The following is a 19,474-nucleotide window of genomic DNA, read 5'->3' as shown; positions in this document are numbered from 1 at the left end:
CCACCCAAAGTGATTACAACATCGTGGAAAGTTTTCAAAGGCAAAATGGCTACATGCGATAATCTCTTGAAACGAAAGGTGGCTATTCAACAACAGGAGGCTCTCTGCGTTTTTTGTAAGTCGACGATGGAGACGGTTGATCATATTTTCTTTGGCTGTCAAAAGACCTTGGAGCTGTGGAATGCGACGCTGTCATGGATTGGCAAACAAACGGCGATGCACGGCAAGGTGATCGAACATTTTAATGCTTTTATTAACCTTGGAAACAAGAAAGAAAAAAGGTTTTTGATCGGTGTTTGGTCGGGACTGATTTGGTGTATTTGGAAGACGAGAAACGAATGCAAATTTCAGCAAGGAGTCTGGAATACTAAAAGAATTGAAGCGGAACTTAAATCGAGATTGTGGAGTTGGATGACAATTAACAACGTGCAGAAAGTTACTGAGGATTTCAGGAGATGGTTCGAAGCTGCGATGTGAGGAAGTCCGGATGTTTCCTTTTGTGAAGTGCTCGGTGGTTTTTGTGAGTTTTTTGTTGTTTCGGCCCTTCTGTTTCTGTTTCTTTTCTCTTTGTTCCCCCATCTTTGGTACCGCTGGTACCGTCTTCAATGAAATTTTCACTCTTTTCTGCTCAAAAAAAAAAATAAGCTTCAAGAACTTATAAGCTCTTTAAAATAAGTTTAGCCAAACACTCTCCTAATCTCACAAAAGACAAGTGGATAGTAATTAGAACATCTATTTTTAATCAATATCGAAAATCTTTACGCGCCAAGCCCCTTAATTAATAAACTTGAAGACTCGGATTCATTTATATTTCTCTTGGATTTGTTATGTTCGATCAGTTAAAATACATATATCCTCCCATTAGTACTAATGTATGTTTTGTTGTAACTTTTAGTTATATGTATTTTAAATGATTTTTGGGGTTTAATATCAAAGTCTCATTAACTCTCATCGTTAGCCTTTTTTCATATAATTATAATATTAAATTTAATGATCGTGCGGCAAGTACTCAGAAACCTTTGGCCTAAAATATTAACTAATGCACCGTTAGGCCAACACACTTAAATTTGTGTATTGTTACGTTTTATGTTTCCACTAGATATTAATTAATGATTTTGTTTTTGAGATAAATCATCATTAATTAAGGTTAATTTAGGTATACTTTCTTTTCCTTAATATGATGAGTGCACAAGTTTAGAAAAACTTATGTTAGTTATCAATATTTTCTGAAGTATTAAATGCAACTCAAACATTTATAATAATACAGGAAAGAGAGTATAATGCAATCAAGTGTTAGGGTAGCCATACATCGTCATCATTCTTCTTGAACTTTTTTAATAATATATGAATGTATTAGTTGGTGTACGCGCGCGGTTCGAAAAAGCTATAATCAAATTGAAATACCAATGTAGCAATACTGTATCATGAGGGATTACAAAGTGCAACAAAAGTATATATACAACCTTACATGGATTATTGAGATTAATTTTCTAGACTTTATCACAACATACATGTGTAAAGATGGTTGCGTGTATCGTTAATCAATAATTATAAAGTGTCACATTGTTTGATATATTATTCAATAGTAAACTATAAGACATTTAGTTCACAAATAAACACGTTACATACATGTTTAAAATTCAGTGTAAATTCCTAACAAAGGATTTAGCATAGTACCTCTCTTTAGGAATAGGCGGAAGCTTCGAGAACCTAACCAAGTTATCATCCTTTACATTGCAAGAGTGCTTGCAAGAGAAGAAACTGCTCTTACTCAAATTCTTCTCCTTAAGCACTTCTTTGGTGCATGATTTCAAAGCTGCAAGGAATGGATCATCCTGCCACCGGAGACCCTTCCCATAGCAGCTTTTCCGCGGCGGCGCTGGCGGCGGAGCCACGCTCCTCACCTCATTTTCATCAGACATAATATTAGGATTGTCGAATTCGAACAACATGGCCATGTCCGAGGAGGATTTGGACTTGTTGTGATTGATGAATTTGGGAATCCCTGGCTTTTCTTCCCATGAAAATGGGACGTATCCTTGCGACCGGATTTTCCTGTGATTCATTGTAAAGATTAATAGTATATTGTAATTTTTGGGACTCTGCTAATTAATAAATATATGTATATATGTGCTGAAAGGAATTAATTAATGAACATTTAAATGAACTGGGTTGGTGAAAAGGAGCCTGTGATAATTTTTTATTAGAACCTTAATTTGTTTCGGTTGGGAGATGTTAGAGTGTCGTGGTCAGAAGCAGAGGAATTAATACTCGCGAGGAAAGGTGAGTTTTCTTGTCGGAAACACTAACTAATGTAACAACTTAATTATATATTGAAACGCCCATGGCCAACTCAACCATTGAGGTTATTTTTTCTTATCACGTATACAATATTTCCTATATGATGTGAAGTCGTTTTTTTTAAAAGGGTTATTAACTATTCTCAATTTTCTGTCTGATAATTGAAACTGTTAAAGAATGTGTTGAGAAAGAATTGCAGAAAATACGTAGCAACAAGAACACAAAAGGAAAGACACCGGAGTTACGTGGTTCGGCTAAGATCAGCCTACATCCACGGAGGGTCAACTAAAAGCTTTATTACTGTTTGCGGAGAAGATCGCCGGTGAAATACAAAGACTTTGGAATCGGAAACACGACACGTTTCCACCTCACTACAATAACACTCTGAGTTTACAGCTGAAAATCTACAGCAATTATTCAGTGAGGAAGAAGATAACTAACTCAAAATCACAGAGGCGCTAATATCTATTCTACAAAACCAGCTAAAACGACGTCGCCTATCTAAGTAATAACGGTTTAACCGCTAATCAAGATATTTACACCGCTAACCTTCAACTTTAGCTAATTGAAAAATAACCCCCGTTTTGTTTGAGGTCACCTTCTTCAATAGAATGTGATGCAATGTGTTTAGGAGCGTGCAGCATGTCTGGGACTGGGAGTTAATGAAGAAGCAGACGGAAATTAGTTTTTTATTGCAATGGATGCAATAGTATTTTCATTTCTCCTTTTTCTTTTTGATAATCTCTCCGTCCCATTACAAACGTCTCATTATTTTTAGGCACGGAGATTAAGAAATATAATTAATAGGTAAAATGATTTGGTGAAAAGAAAAAAAAAAACAAATATAAAAAAATGTAATAATAAAAAAAAAGAATATGTGCGTTCGTGGGTGGTGAAGGCGGTTTTGACTAATGCATATATATATCTATATTATGAAAGGAATTTATAATTTAAAGAGGAACACCGGTCTTTCTTTAACAGCTACTGACAGAAATCTTTTTGATGTTCTCCTCAATGACACTTAGGATCGAGCTCAGTATAAGGTTGGATGAATTTCTTTTGATATCTATTTGTAGCGAGAGGAGGATTTCCGATGGATGAGAAATTTAATGTTTGAGATATATTGAGCAAGAAATTTGAAAGCTTAAGAACTTATGAAAATGAACAAGATATTTTATTATCTATATCATTTAACGTGTTTTACAATGTGAATATCTTTTGTATATTATTAATTAAATGCGATTTTATTAAAAGAAAAAGAAAAAAAACCCTAAAAAACCCTTGAGAGCACAGAAAAGCAGACTAAGGGCCGAGCCTCATTAAAACCTTTTCACGGAAAACCCCATGGGAAAAACCGTGAGAAGGAAAAAGAGTACTCGTCTAGAGAGAGTAAAACGGAGAAAGAGGGAAGGGCGGAAGGGAAAGTTTCCAGAACTCCGGCCTAACCATCGTCCCCAAACAATCCCGGCTCTTCCCTCAAGAAAAGCAGCAAGAAAACGGCATAAGGCCGGTAAGACGTCGTCGCCTAAATGCCAAAACAAAAAAACCAAGCTATCCGGCCGGTTATATGCCGTCGCCGTAAGCTCTCTAAAAAACCACCCCCGTTTAATCATGCTACCCGGCCGGTTATACGCCGTCGCCTAGAGCACGACTAAAATAACGATCCAGCCAAAGAAAGCCTCCCGGCCGGTAAGATACCGTCGCCGGGAGCTCTCGTCCTCGCTCCGGGCCATCAACCCTCTCCACCTGTGCCGCGTCGCCGAGAGCACAACAAAAAAACGATCCAGCCTAAGAAAGCATCCCGGCCGGTTATATGCCGTCGCCGGGAGCTCTCGTCCGCGTTCCGAGCCAGCAAACCTCGCCACCTGTGCCGCATTACAAACGAGAAGATCCGTATAAACAGCCATGGGAGATACGATCACCATGCATTCGCCCAAAGTCCCAAACCAACTTTTTGAGCAAAAATGTCCTCCAAGCCTACAAAACCGAATCCAACAGCCGAGCCCGATAAAAATCAGCCGACTGCTTGTTGGTGAAATCCACTCAAACATGAGGATCATGAAAAACCGAGATGACAGCCAAGTGAGAGGCGGCCACCAAGTATTCGACCAAAGTCCCAAACCAATAATCTGCATAACTGTCCTCCAACTGTTCGACAAAAGCAACAAGCCCATACCATCTTTTCGAGTTTCTCCTTCCACTCATCCAGCCGCTTCCGTCAAGCCAAAAAACCCAGACATCACCATCCCAGCAAAAACGACTCACCACCAAGCTCGAGCTACCTGCTAGCACGAACATAACTATGTGTAGACATGTCCCGCGACACCGCGAGCTTAATTTCCTCAATCGCGAAAGGCCACCATCCCTCCCGACGATCGTTATTCGCCATTATATCAGCCGGCTGATTGCCTTCCCTGTAGATGTGCGTAACCATCAGCGAAATATCACGAAGGTGGTGAAGAGCCTGCTTCCAGGAGGTGATAAAACGCCACGGGACAGCCATTGTCCTGGACTCCAGAAGACGCACGACATAAGTCGAGTCAGATTCAATCCACAGGTGCAACCAATGCCTACTGTGAGCAATGTTGATGGCCGTGATAATTGCCAACAGCTCCGCTTCAAAAGCAAACCCAACGCCTCCTTTAATATGAAAACAACCACGCACCACCGCCCAGTTATCCCTGAAAACTCCACCAGCGGCGATAATTCCCGGCGAGCCCAGCGCAGAACCATCGGTATTAACTTTAATCCAGTGATGAACCGGAGGCCACCAGTGCACTTCAGTCATACGAGGAGGAGGTGCCACCTTGTTATTCACACCGAGGTTTCGAGAGACCATATAATCAGTCCAAGAGCTATTAGTATTGCCCAGGTTCATCGACGTGTTGTCAATCTCCTTGATAAAACTTCTCACAAAAGCCAAAATAGATCGACCATCAAAACTGACATTCTCGAAAATGATCCTATTCCTGCTATCCCAAATTTTCCACATGAGTGAAAGAATCCCAGCTTTCCAGAAAGATCTAAGGCGAGTGCTCAAAGTGACATTCCAAGCTGCAACGAGAAAATCATGAATATCAGTGCACGCCCGAAGATGATCCAACTGAAACCAAGAAAGCAGCTCTTTCCACAAAATCCTAATTTTCGAGCACTCCCACATTAAGTGAGATATCGATTCAGCCCCCAAGAAGCAAATAGAGCAACCATTCGGAGTCGAGAAACCTTGTCGGATTAAAATATCCAACGTTGGAAGACGACCATGAATAAACCTTGTCGGATTAAAATATCTTTTGTATATTATATTAAAATAAAAGGTACAGTATATTATTATTTTTATTTTGTTGTCTTTTGACTATAACAATATTAATATCTTCTTTTCTTTATATATAACATCAATCTTACTACTAAAAAATTTATTTTTCTCTCTTTATTAATTGATATTATTTTAATTTATATTTAATATAGTTCAAAGTATTATGATAAAAATATCATATATAATGTTGTGGTTGGATGGTTAGAGTAGTCTTATTTGGCAAATGTATGACTTTATTTTTTGATACATGACCACATACTCTATCCTTGTTAGGGAAATTATAAAGTTTTGATTTAATACGTAAACCTTAGACTATGATAATATGTCAAGGGTGTATCTTGTAGATTACAGCTCATGTGTTAGGGAGTGCATTTTATGTTTACAGATGCAGCATAAAAGGATCAATATTGATCAGGTTGATGTTCAGCCTCCTGCATAAGAAGATTTCGCTAAGTATAAGAAGGTTAGATGACCATCTACCAGCTTGCAAAAACTGACTGAAGGCCCAGACGCAAACACGTACTCAGATTCACATATGTCACGTCTACCCTAAAGTCAGGAGAATAAAGTGGAGTCAACTTTTGTAGCGTATCGGAGGAGATTAGACATTTAATGAAGATCCCGCTCTATTTGGAGAAAGGACAAAGATAATACGAGGATGTCTGCAGAATATCAACTCTATATAGTAAGAATTTGTAGAAAATATGACATAGTCTCTCCTCGGGTCCAACGGGAAGAAAATCAACGCCAACCACTGAAGATTTTAAAGTACTCTCTCCAATGGATCTGCCTCAAGCCTCGATGTATAAATACCCCATGGTATCCAACAGAAAACTACCAGAAACACTGCTATTTTGAATTCTCAAGCATTCAACCATATTTTCAAGAACTCAACGTATTTCGAAGAAGGGAATCTCTAAGTGTTTACAAGCTTGATTATGGAATTACAAGATAAGTTATTCCAGTTCTTGCATACAAACAATCCCTTAGTTCTAGCTAGAAAACCATTCTTTGTCTAGATTTGAGCACACTTCTAAACCCATTGTTCTTATTGTAATATTGTGCTCATTAGTTGGAATCTCACCCTGAAAACCCTTCACCTTGTGTAAATTAAAGTTAGGTGTTAGTGTTAGAAGGAAATCAACAAGTAAGTATTAGGTCCGGAGGGTCTCGAATAGGTGTATGGGGGGTGGGAATACACCTATAGGCTATTTTTGAAAAAGAATTTTGAAACACAAACTGACACAACCTTTTTAGAGAAAAGAGTTTAGTAAAGTTTAGGTTGATGACTGATACCGAATACTCTTCAGTAAGGAGTTATTACTTAAGTCCGAGACTTTAATTGATACACGTAAAGCTTCAGTCAAGTTTGTTGAACAGAGAGATGTTATGAATCTTACTGACTATTCAGAGATAAATCAGTTAAACAAATAATACACGCAGCGGAAAACTTTTGTTTCGAAATAGCCTGTGAGATTAATCACGTTGTCAGAAGTTAAGTTTCTCTTTGCAGTTAATCAGTTTTCAGTTTAAGAAGATTTGAACACAAGTGAGAAGGTAAATACTGAAAGCTGTAAACATCACAAAGATTTTTACGTGGTTCGAAAAACACTTCCTACATCCACGGTCAGTTGATCAGACTGACAACTTCATTGGGCATGTGCTTACGGGTGCACAGCAAACATAGACAACTGAATATACTATCTTCAGTACCAACACACTGGGTTGGATTTCTCACTCTTAGCTTCACTGAGATAAAACTATGCCTTTCCGCAAAGACTAAGATCTCTCGGAGTCAGAACACTGGTCTGAACTCCTTATAACTCAAACTCTCAATTCGATCGGTTGAAAAGAGGTTCGAAAACTTTGCCAACTAGATTACAAAGAACAGGTTCTCTGTAATCCGTTATACCTAGGCTTTGGATGTACAATATTTGCCTAAGTTCTAAGAGAATATATGTAATCAGCAGTGACTGATGTTTGGCTTGGTGATTCTCTTCTTCGATTCAAATTTTGGAATGACTTTGAATGCTGAGTAACGAATTCGACAGCGTTTCAACTTATGTAGTTGAATCGGTGAAGATTGAAGTGATCCTCGAGCTTTATTTATAGGAGATGTCTTGAATAGATCCGTTGGCTGAAATGGTTTTCAAGAATTCTTCCGTTAGAGAGTAATTTGAACTTGGGCTGAGGCTTCAATCTTCGAGGTTCATTTGTTTAGTGAGAACAACTACTTTGAAGAGCATGAGATAAGACATCTCTGAAAAGGTAGTCACCAAAGGAGTGGCCTCTGCAGATAAATGACGATCCTGAGATCTCTGCATTTAATGCAACTATACTTCTGGAGTGCGTGGCTTCCTTTAAGCTTTTGAGCTTCAGTCCGATGAAGAATGTTTAACTGATACTTGACTTTAGTATCAGTCCGTTGAATCCACGTGGCTCGCATTAAGTGATCAGTCGTAACTGATTCTTGGACTGGTTAGTCAAATATCAGTATTTGACTTTGCCTTAATCGTCATATCAGTCGGCAACTTCAGTCTTTAGTCTTCATTTTTTTTTTGATCGAGCAGTCTTTAGTCTTCATAACAACAACTAAACTAGAAAAAGAACTCTAACACTTGAGTTCAAATAGTACTCTATTACAAGTGAAACTTATTGATTTTGGTATAATCAACACTAGGATTAGGATATTTCATTAAGTTCCCAACAGTAAGCTACACGTTCGTAGTTTAAAAACTAAAGGATTGTATCAGGTGTAATCGAGGAAATTGCTTTAACAGTCACGACCGTGTGTAGCCCGTAGATCAGTCGTCTAAACGTAACTGACGAATCAACTGACTTGCAGCTTTAAAACAAGGAATATGAAGTTAGTGAATTACCATGTAAACCAAGACCGTGGATGTAGGAGTGTTCTCGAAACCACGTAAAATTAATTGTGTTCTTACTTTCTGCATTTTACTTCAATATTACATATTTTTCTTATCTGCTCTGCAAACTGACCCTTCACATCACAATCAGCACAAACATCTTTATATGAACATTTGCATACTTCACCAGACTGATTTAAGTCACTGATCATAAACTAAAGTTTGATTAAGTTGAAAAGGAAACTTAAAAAGATTTTCTGAAAGCGAGCAAACCAAACATCACACTCTGCACATCAATTATGAGTCAAACCGACCAATTTATACTAAAAAATGTTATCTTTCCTAAGAAATAATATTAATGCATAAATCAGTATATAGTGTTGCATAAATTGCAATATAATACTACACAATTTTTTACCTGGGTTCGAATCCTGGAGGGAGCGATGATTTTATCAAATTAATTGAATTCCGTTATGCAATCACTACAACTAGCATATGCAAGATATATATTGACTTATGCATTCATTCTCATTTCTCACCACATTTCTCCATTCTCATTTGATCTTATATATATATATATATATATATATATATATATATAGGGGCACGCTCCAGTGAGACCCTCTATTTTTCGTGTAACATGAGGACAATAAATAAGACATATAAAACTAATGAACAAGACGTATATCTAACGAACAAGATGTATATACTGATGAAAAACAAAATTTAAAAAATTAGTAATGAATAAGACATATATACTGTTGAACAAGGCAGTATATGATGAACAATGCAGTATATACTGATGAATAACAAAATTTAAAATATTCTGCTCCCTCCAGGATTCGAACCCTGCGAAAAAAAATCACCCTCAAGATACAATATCAGCCATATGATTGATAAAATAAACGCACCAGATCGTGCCCTAGATCTCACTAAAATTAGGGGGTCTCATTGGAGCGGCCCCCTATATATATATATATAAGGGAGCGCTCCAATGAGACCCCCTATTTTTAGTGAGATCTTAGACATGATCTCATGCGTTTATTTTATCAATCTTATGGCTAATATTGTACCTAGAGGGTGAATTTTTTTCCCAGGGTTCGAATCCTGGAGGAAATGAAATATTTTAAATATCATTATTCATCAGTATATACTTTATTGTTCATCAGTATATACGTCTTATCATTGAAAAATAAGGGTCTCAGTGTCTCACGAAAAATAAGGGTCTCATTGGAGCGCACCTTTATATATATATATATATATATATATATATATATATATATATATATATATATATATTATTCCTTGCTCTTTCCTTATAAGTTTTTGTTTTTTGAACTTAATTTGTTAAACAAAAATCACAACATTTAGTGGATATTAAGAAAATATCCGTGACATGGAAATGAAAATTAAATTTGGTATTAAAAGGATACATGTCATGCTAGTCTTCAACCGGGGGTTTTCAATTAGTCAAGAAGTTGTTTGAATGTGCATATATATAGACAGTGAAATTGCACCCATTTTATGGATTGTTATTAAAGAAAGGAATGCTGGATAAGAAAAACGAACATTTAGTCAAGAGTGGGATTTTTGGTTACCATTGCTTGCGATATGATGTATTAGCTAGACTAACTAAACCCCAACTTTTGCTCATAATTCATGAAAGATCACCAGTATTGAGAGCTACAAGTTGCTGGTGTTTCTTTATAAGATAAGAAAGTATCCAAACATTGACAAAGATGTGTTGATATATATTCATATACAGAAAGGTTAAATTGAGAATGCTGATATTTGGAGAATAGAGAATTCATGAAATAAAAACGAACAAATGTATAAATTTGACGAACAAATCAATGTACAACATGAACAACAATTTGCCCTAGGTTCGAATCCTGGTGATGATGAGTTTTTCTCTTTTTTTACCAAATACGTCTGTTCGTTAATTATATAGATCTGATCTGTTCGTAAAATGTATAGATCTGTTCAGAATGAAATATATAATAATTCTCTCTTTAACTTGATCCTATATATATATATATATAGGGAGAGGTTCAAATAAGAACCACTAATAAAATAAGAACGGAGAACCATTTTAAGCCATTCGATCATCAAGATCTACGGTGGATGCATCATTTTGGTGGATGGATGTAGATGCTGGGTTCGAATCCTGAAGGGAGCAAAAAATTACTCCCTCCGTCCCAATAATCTTGTCCCACTTTCCTTTTTGGGTTGTCCCAATAATCTTGTCCCATTTCCTTTTTAGGAAAATTTTAGGAACTAATTAAATTCTAATTAAACACTATCTTAATTAATCCCCCCTAAACCCTAATTTATCTCTCTCTCTCTCTCCACACTCTCTTGCCTCCCCCTCTTCTCTGCCCTCCGACGCCCTTCCACCTCCATCCCTCTGTCCTCTCGCCGCCCTCCCACCTCCGCCCTCTCGCCTCTCGCCGCCTCCGCCGTCTTCCCACTGGCCTCCGCCGCCCTCCCACCTCCGCCCTCTCGCCTCTCGCCGCCTTTCCACTGGCCTCCGCCGCTCTCCCACTTCCACCTTCTCGCCTCTCGCCGCCTTCTCACTGACCTTCGCCGCCCTCCCACCTCCCTCCTCTCGTCTCCGCCGCCCTCCCATCTCCATCCCTCTGGCCTCCGCCCTCTCGCCTCTCGCCTCTCGCCGCCTCCACCGCCTTCCCACTGGCCTCCGCCGCCATCCCACCTCCGCCCTCTCGCCTTCGCCGCCTTCCCATCTCCATCCCTCTGGCCTCCGCCGCCCTCCCACCTCCATCCATCTCCCCTTCGCCGCCCTCTCGTCTCCCCTCTCTGTTTTTTTTCTTCTTCTTTTTCCCCAGAAATTAGGGCTCGCCTAATTGTGGATAATTGTGGCTGAATTTGTGGAGGATTTGTGGATAATTGTGATGTCCGCAGCTCAGCCCCACTGATTTGTGGAGGATTTGTGGAGGATTGTGGCTGAATTTCTGTTTGTTCGTTTAGGGGGTTGGGCTAAAGATTTGATTTTTATTCTTGTTGTTCTTTTGCTTGATTACGTTCACTGTTCCGGCGGCTCCCCAGATTTTAAGAGCGGCGGCAGTAGGAATTTGCAGAAGGAATTATTGAAATTTGTTGAGGAGGATGAAGATTTTGTTGAAATTTCTTGTTGAAATCTGCATTTTCTGTTCTTCCCGTTAATTTTTTTGTTGAAATCTGTAGATGATTTGTTGTTGCCTTTAATTTACAGAATTCATGTTTCATGTTTGGGGGAGAGAGTGCCGAGAGAGAGAGCCATGTTTGGGAAGGGGGTTAAGCTATACTTTCATTTTCTTAAGCATGTGGGACCTTACAATTTACAACACTAACTCAACACTCCTTAATCTCCGTGCCCAAAAGAAATGGGACAAGATTACCGTGACGGAGGGAGTATTTTTTTCGGATGCATTAAATTTAATAGCGGATGCATTAATTTGTATAGCAGATGCAGTAATTTTATTGGTTCTTATGTTCTCACGATAATTGTGGTTCTCACTATAACCGCGCCCTATATATATATATATATATATATATATATATATATATATATATATATATATATATATATATATATATATATATATATATATATAGGGGGCCGCTCCAATGAGACCCCCTAATTTTAGTGAGATCTAGGGCACGATCTGGTGCGTTTATTTTATCAATCATATGGCTGATATTGTATCTGGAGGGTGATTTTTTTCGCAGGGTTCGAATCCTGGAGGGAGCAGAATATTTTAAATTTTGTTATTCATTAGTATATACTGCATTGTTCATCAGTATATATGTCTTATTCATTACGAATTTTTTAAATTTTATTTTTCATCAGTATATACATCTTGTTCATTAGATATACGTTTTGTTCATTAGTATTATATGTCTTATTCATTGTACTCATGTTACACGAAAAATAAGGGGTCTCACTGGAGCGCGCCCCTATATATATATATATATATATATATATATATATATATATATATATATATATAGAGAGAGAGAGAGAGAGAGAGAGAGAGAGAGAGAGAATCTAGTAAAAAAAAGTCCATTTATAGTGAGAAATGGGAATAAATGTTATGCATTCATTTGGTTACTCCAATGGTTGATATGTTGGCGGATTTGTTCTATGCAATTTTTAATGAAAGGATAGATTAATAATTTGATTTATTGAGCAACATTTTTTTTAATCAAGTTGGATGTAATCGTTTTATTTTTTAAGGTATTTTCAAGATACAATAATTTGCTTATTTCAAAACTCATATTTTTTCAGTTTTATCTCTATGCAACACATTTTGTTATTTTATTTTTGTTAAATCCGAACGAGTACATATTGATGCATGGAAGAATACACCAATTATAAAGATTTTGTTTGTTTGTTATCTTATGTAAGGCAAGCTCAACTGAAGTGAGAATCAGCTAAGATGATTAGTATTAGCAAACTCAAGAGTATGTTGATAGTCGTCCAAATAAGGCTTGTAAAATATAGTGATTAGTCAGCAATCGTACCGACTGCTGAAAGCTTGTCAATTGGACAGATAATTAATATTGTGCGGAATGAGGTGGTTAAGCTACTCGCAAGTTTAAGAAAATCTATGAAGTTTCAGTTCATCTTAGTTAATGTTAATGTTGATCACCAGATTGGTTCTGCTGATGAAGCGTATATGCTAAAATAAGTTTCAACAGAGTTTGCGATGCTGAATGAATGTGTGATGATAAAGATTATTGTGCTAAACCCTCCAGGTTAATTAAGTTTATGCACAAAAAATAAAAATGAGTGGTACTAATTGAGGAATTAATAAAAGATTAATTAATATAAACTAATCAATAGCTTTAATTAATTAATGAGATCAAATATCTTAAATATATGGTTCAGACGTGCCTAATACAAGCCCGACTCAAATCGGAAATAAGGAAATAGGTCAGCATTCTCTAGTAGAATAAATTAATGTTTATTAATTAATTTGTATCGTGGCTTAGATATAAGAAATTAATTAATACGTAAAGGCTCGTCTTTATCCCTTGTATACAGCCCTGACAAGGGAGCTAGTGCTCCAATTATATAAAAGTCTACTCTATGTTTTTTAATTATAACATGCCTTTTTACGTTGGCCTCTTTATTTTTCAGTCCAACATTTTTGTTTCTCCAATCCAACCTTTCAATTATGAGAGAGAATCTTTTAGTCATGAGTGGGTGGGGGAAAAAGGGAGAAACAAGGCCCCTCTCATTTTCAACTACTCATCAACGGATTACCAACCTCGTAGCGAAAGTTAAATATCCAAGCTTCAAAAATTGAGATGATTGAGAAAAGATTGCATAACATTATCCTAAGAACAAAGTAAGAAAGAAAAAAGAATTGCATTATTTAAGAGCTATGAGCTAGTATAAGATATTTAATTTAAGGAGTATAAAATAAAATATTAAATTTATAACTATTTATTATTATTAATCTAGATGAAAGAATACACGAAATATAATGTAGGCCTACGGCCTAGGGCCTACGAATAGAATTACCCAATTCCACATTAGATGATAGTGAACACTGAACAGATACCAATAGTTGGGCCCAGCCCAGCTGTTTTACATAAATGGGCTCCAACTAAACTCATCAGCCCGCATGCGAAACCCTAAACCTAAATCGGGGAGGCCTATAAAGCTACGATGTAACTTCTGCAGCTATTCATTTTGCTGGCCACAGATTTATGTTTATCATGCTTTGCCTAATTTACGTTTTCTTTTTACGGATTTGATTATTGGCTGGCTGTGAAGACAGAAAACATTTCTCGATGCTGAGTTATGGACTTTGTTTTATATATGCTGAATTTTATGCGTGTCTGAGCCGCTGCAGAATTTCATGTTGATTAATTTTGATCATCTGTTTCTCAATTTCTTTAATTTTTATTTTGTTTTCAATTGAAGGGGATTAGCGATGATTAGAATTCAATTCCTCGTTCTGAATGCTATCATTTGCATGAAAGACTCTTATACACCCATAGAATCTGAGCGATCCCCTTCTATCTTCAAAAATCTTCCTCTTTTTTGTAACGATTTTTAATTTGTGATATTCCGTGGAAAATGGATAGATGTTATGAATAAAGTTTTTTGGTTTTTTGATTTTCTGGTCAATTAACCAGTCAGAACATTTTACAGTTCCATGTTCTGATTATTTTTTCCGTGTCGTAGCCTTAATTGCTGTTTAAAAATGTTGAGGTTTACATTTCTGTTTTTGTCTGATTTTCACGATTTGTCACTTCAAATATTTCCCTTCTTAAAAATCAAGTTTCTTCCCCATCCACAGATATACCCATTTCTGTTTCACTTGAAATTGAAGTGTCTAAAAGAGTGTTTTTTAAAATTTAAAGACTATTCTTTTGTTACGGTAAATTTCGTTTACTGATTTCATTATTCACGTTGGATCCTAATTTCGGTTAGATAAAGTAAAAGTAATTTTTATTTTTTAATAAAAAAATTAATGGAAATGTTTAAGAAAATGCCTTCTCTGGAACACGCCTAAACTGTGAATCTCTTATATCGGATTCGTGGATTGAGTTATTGAGAATCGCCATTTGTGCTGTAATCAATTGACCTAAACTTACAAGCTTAAGCATCATAATAATCTTAACGAATCAATTGAGTTAAAACTTTATTTAATGGATGATCTATATAAATATTTCAATGCATCATAATAATCTTAACGAATCAATTGAGTTAAAACTTTATTTAATGGATGATCTATATAAATATTTCAATTTCTTAATGGAAATAAACTCTAATAATTCAAACGTAACTTTATATTTTGGGCAACTCATTCTAAAAAATAATTTTATATTATGTACGTTCCTTAGAATACATTTCACTTTCTTAATAAAAATAAGACCTTGTGCAGACAGACTTATATAGGTTTCAAAATTAACCATATGGTTAGGAACGGACTTGGGAGAGTTAAGCACTCCTAACCAATTGTTTTATTGTTAACTTTATATTTTGGGCAACTCATTCTAAAAAGCAAAATTAGAAAATACACACCTTTTATGAAATATATAAATTAAGGGCCCGTTTTGTAGACCAGCTTGGTTTATTTCATATTGCTATAATTGGATCACGTTTCAATGGCCTAATCCTCACTATTATCATGCCTCATGTGTTTGGTGGTATCCAAAATAAAACAGAATAGGTGGGCGACGTGTTTGGTGGGCTTTAGTTTGCCATACCATAAGATTTGCTGTGGAAGGGGATCTGTTGGAACAGGTTCTTCACTCCTTGACCAAGAACGCAGAGCTCGTTCAAATTAGAAGGAAGAAAGAGGGAAATGAGATTTCATTTTTTTTAACTTTGATTTTGGGGTATTTTTGGAAGGCCCAAAAATTAGCTTGATCACTGTGCACTTCTTGGAATTAGAACCGAGGGTGAGCCTCCATTCCACATGCCCGAATGAACAGTTGTTTTAAGGACGGGCCGTCGTTTTGGGACGGGCCTAGCTGTACAATAAAAACACTACAAAACACGTAAAATGGTCCCTGTTTGATAAGCAAATAGGCGTTTCCTAGTCTACAAAACAGGCCCTAATACTCATTTAAGACCTTTTACCATTACGTAGAATATTAACTTACGCAGAAGACTAGTACATTTTGTACTTGTATGCTCGACTTGCAATGATTGAGTATGTCGAACATTAGTGTATTTTCAAGAATGTTCGACAACTAATTCTCGATTGCTCGACTCGTAATAATCAAGCATTTGAATCGAACAGTCGAGTATTGATGTATTTATCACTAATTCTCAACCGTACCGTAGAGACCGAGCATTAATATATTTATTGCAATAGATCTCGTTTGTTATGCATGTGATAAGTGTGTGATAAATACTTATACCACCCTAATATGTTGTTTGCTTCGAAATTCAAAGACCTTTATAAATTAATGGTCCGTTATCTATTATCTATTCACAGTAAAAAATATCTCATCTTATCCTATACCACGTAGCAAACGAAATGCTTATACTATACTCTCTAAACATAATATAGTCTTTTTTTACCATTTTGGATATCCACAAAAATTAGTCCATTTTCTTTTTTGGAAACTATTAATCACATGATGGTCTCTATTCTTCACTCACAATACAATTAATTATCATTATAAACACTACTTTTAAGTGGGATCCTTTCTCCACTCATATTATAATAATTATTTTTATTAAAACTCGTGCCGTCTTTTATTAGGACTATTTTTTGTGGACAGATGGAGTATTTATTACAAATACATTAATGCTCATATTGGATTCGTTGTGGTTGAGCAAAGTTTGTTATTTGAACAAAATTTGCTATTTAAGTAATAACAAATTTGTCCTTTTAATCTTAATAAAATGGACAATTTTTATAATTTTTTTATAGTAGATATTTTTTTTTATCTATGAGAATGGATAAAATCACTATTAACCCTTATATTTTTATATTTATTTGGAATGTTACGGACTTAATATAGTCACATTAAAAGTAGTTGGAAATTTCCTCTCATGGATGCCTTACAAGTTACAAGCAGCGACGTTAGTCAGGATTTTGTTTCGGGGCCAATTTGTAATAATTTATATATATATATATATATATATATATATATATATATATATAGGGTGTGGTTCTAGAGAGAACTACATTATTTGTGAGAACGGGAGAATCATCAAATCTAATGCATCCATTGTAAAAATTAATGCATTCGCTGTTAAAATTAATGCACTAAAAAAATTAAAAAAAATGCTCCCTTCAGGATTCGATCCCAGGATCTGCATTCATCCAACAAGATGATGCATCCACCGTAGATCTTGATGATCGAATGGCTGAAAATGGTTCTCCGGTCTTCTTTTATTTATGGTTCTTTCTTGAACCTCTCCCTATATATATATATATATATATATATATATATATATATATATATAGGGTTGAGTTCTTGTAGTATCCAAGCTTATAGTAGTACCGTAGGATCAAATCTTGACCACACGATTTGGATAAGAGGTGCATTGAGATTGTGACACGTGGCAAGAAGCTTCCAAGGCAATTCAAGACAAAAATTTGGACAGGGGTAAAATTGGAAAAAAAAATTCGTATATTAAAAATATATATATATTTTTATATTATCAAAATATTCATATTTTAGATGCATAAAGGTTCAAACTAAGATGGATGCAATTTCATATAAAAATGCATAAGATTTCACCTCACCCCTGCACCCCCCCCCCACCCCGCCCCGCCCCCCCAATTTTTTTTTAATTTTTTCAAAAACTGATTTTCTGACCACGACCCATCCCCACCCCCACCCCACCCCACCCCACCCCCCTCCCCCCCTCTCCCCCCCAATTTTTTTTTTTTTAATTTTTTCGAAAACTTATTTTCTAACCACTGATTTTCTGTAGGATTTCATACACTGATATGCATATATTATTACATGAAAATGCATAAAACATTAACTACAATTAATTATTTTTTGCAAATACTTTAAAAAAAAATCCTAAACACTAAACCCTTAATACTAAAACAGCGAAAGCAAACAGCAGAAAACCTCGAAACACGAAATACAAAACCCTAAAGAATGGACTAAGCACGAAAACTATACCCTAAAAACCACGACAACGAAAACCTGAAAAACGAAACCCTAAACACAGAAAACACGAAAAGCGAAACAGCAGGAAACCCGAAAGAGAAAAGCCAAACCTCTAAAAAAAAGACGGTAAACACAAAAACGGTAGTACACGAAAAACGACAGACTGAACCCTAAAAACTAATACCAATAAACCACGAAGCCCTAAAACTAAACCCGAAACACGAAAACACTACCACACTAAACCGGAAACCCGAACCCCGAAACACGTAACACTAAATCCTAAAACACGAAAAACTAAACACTAAACCTAAACCCTAGACCCTAAACCCTAAAACTAAACCCTAAAACACTTAAACCCTAAACAACATAAAAACCCCTAAACATTAAACACTAAACACCAAACCCTAAAACCTAAACCTAAATACTAAAAACCTAAACACTAAAAAACCTAAACACTAAACCCTAAACCCTATACCTTAAAATAAAATATTATAAAACATGTGTATATAAAAAAGAAGAATGCATAATCAAGAACAATAAAATGCATATATTATTACATGAAAATGTATTAAACATTAACTACAAATAAGTTTTTTTGTGGGTGGGTGGGGGTGGGTTAGCAATCAGAAAATCAGTTTTTGAAAAAAAAATTGGGGGGGGGGGGGAGGGGGGTGGGGGGAGTCAGCAATCAGAAAATCAGCTTTTGAAAAAAAAAATTGGGGGGAGGGGGGTGGGTGGGGGTGGGGCAGGGGTGGGGTGGCGAAAATACCAGATTTATTAAAATGAAATGCATTTTTTGTATAATTTAATGCATTTTTATGTGAAAACTTTATGCATTTTTGTTTAATTTTATATGCATGTGAAACATGCCTATTTTTTAGGGTGGTAATGGGGAGGGTTGGGGGGTGGTATGGGGTGGGGTGGTGAAAATATCAAAACTGTAAAAATCAAATGTTCTGTTCAAAGTTATGCATTTCATGTGAAAACTTTATGCATCTTCGTGTGAGACTTTATGCATCTAAAATATATCTATTTTGTGAAAATTAAAAAATATATATATATATATTTTTTAATTTTTAATTCTGAAAATTATATTCCAATTTTACCCCTCTCCAGATTTTGCCTTGGAATGCCTTGCCAAGTGTCACCATCTTGATGCGCCACATGTTATAAATGTGTGGTTAAAAATTGGTCCTATGGTACTACCATAAGCTTGGATACTACATATATATATATATATATATACACACACACACACACACATATATATATATATATATATACTAGGATTAATTACTTAAATATATTAACTATAATATCTAATAATTCATATAATAAAATCAAGTTATAATTAAAAAAATATTATTAATAAAGAAACTAAAACAAA

The 19,474-nt window shown here is 35.8% G+C and overlaps 2 non-coding genes across 2 annotated transcripts; both read left to right on the top strand.

Moving 5' to 3' along the window:
• Positions 1–14,255: 14,255 nt before the first annotated feature.
• LOC131002080 (small nucleolar RNA snoR126) lies at positions 14,256–14,340 on the top strand. Its single transcript, XR_009094160.1, has one exon. It is a non-coding gene; the product is annotated as a small nucleolar RNA snoR126 (small nucleolar RNA).
• A 77-nt stretch (positions 14,341–14,417) lies between these two features.
• On the top strand, positions 14,418–14,505 carry LOC131002073 (small nucleolar RNA snoR8a). Its single transcript, XR_009094153.1, has one exon. It is a non-coding gene; the product is annotated as a small nucleolar RNA snoR8a (small nucleolar RNA).
• The last annotated feature ends 4,969 nt before the right edge of the window (positions 14,506–19,474 follow it).

The sequence above is a fragment of the Salvia miltiorrhiza genome, chromosome 8 (genome assembly GCF_028751815.1).
Source record: "Salvia miltiorrhiza cultivar Shanhuang (shh) chromosome 8, IMPLAD_Smil_shh, whole genome shotgun sequence".
In the NCBI taxonomy this organism is placed as follows: Eukaryota; Viridiplantae; Streptophyta; class Magnoliopsida; order Lamiales; family Lamiaceae; genus Salvia; species Salvia miltiorrhiza.
This window is presented reverse-complemented; position numbering and strand designations above follow the sequence as displayed.